Below are 1316 nucleotides of genomic sequence, written 5' to 3' on the forward strand. Positions count from 1 at the left end.
CGTATGTCTGATAGAATTATGGAAGATTCGGATCTCGCAGATATCTGGGGTCTTCTAAAAACTGATTTCAACAAACATACAGACAGACAGACAGACAGACAGACAGACTGACGGACAGACAGATGGACAGACAGACGGACATGGCTTAATCATCTCCGCTACCTATATGGATCCAGAATATATATACTTTATAGGGTCGAAAAATTATATTATAGAAATTACAAACGGAATGACAAACTTATATACAGTAGTTTTCCGATTTAACGACCATTCAATTCTACGAACATCGCATTTAACGAACTAGCTAATTTTTCCTATTGACTACCTTAAATAACGAACAAAACTTGTTTTTTGTACTCTTTTTAACGAACTAATAAAAATATTATTATTTAAATTAAGATAAAATGACATTTATCAAAAATAACAAATAACCTAAGTTGTAGCAAGCGGTGCTTTTATACCCAAAACTGTAACTCATTCTGTGTTCTTATTAAATTTTAGTTCGATGTAGCTATGTCCGTCCGTCCTTCAGATAATGACTTTACCGCTCAATACTCGCTTAACAATACGAGTACGCCGAGTACTAACCGATATCTCTAACAAATTTTATGGGAATCGGTCCATAATTGACCTTACCCTCCATATCAGGCCCCCTTAAGAAAATTACTTCAACGCTCATTACTCGCTTAAAAATACGAGTATAACGATGAACTTCGAGAAATAACTTTAAAGCTCATGACAGAATTAAAAATACAGCGATTAAATTCGGAATTTTGTGTTTTGTACTATTTTTATAAAAAAAGAATAAATTTTTATAAAATACATTTAAAAAATATTTTATGTACCTATTTTTAATTATTTTCCTACCAAAAACCCACGTTTTACTTAGTACTGCATATAACGAACTTTTCAATTTTACGAACAGGCCTGACAACATATGGGTTCGTTAAATCGGAAAACTACTGTATACCCTTCTCACGAAGGTGAAGGGTATAATTACTACAATATTTTCGAAATGGGTCTCAAAAATACGTAATTTTTAGCGGATTGCCGGAAAAATAATTTTCTTTGAGCTTTTTTTGGGAGTAAATTATACTAAATATATGGAAAATAATCAAAATTAATCCTTAAAAATAATCAACTAATTTTTGATTAATTTTGATTTTTTTGATTATTTTTATTAATTCCAATTACAGTAGTTTTCCGATTTAAAAATAGGTACATAAAATATTTTTTAAATGTATTTTATAAAAATTTATTCTTTTTTTATAAAAATAGTGCAAAACACAAAATTCCGAATCTTATATACCCACCTT

At 29.7% G+C, this 1316-nt stretch overlaps 1 protein-coding gene across 1 annotated transcript in view; it reads right to left on the reverse strand.

Annotated features, from left to right (window-relative positions):
* The window catches only part of LOC124420614, a 6774-nt gene that overhangs the window by 4055 nt on the left and 1403 nt on the right, over nt 1-1316 (reverse strand). The gene's annotated exons all lie outside the window — the stretch shown is intronic.

This window comes from Lucilia cuprina, chromosome 6 (assembly GCF_022045245.1).
Source record: "Lucilia cuprina isolate Lc7/37 chromosome 6, ASM2204524v1, whole genome shotgun sequence".
NCBI classification, from domain to species: domain Eukaryota; kingdom Metazoa; phylum Arthropoda; class Insecta; order Diptera; family Calliphoridae; genus Lucilia; species Lucilia cuprina.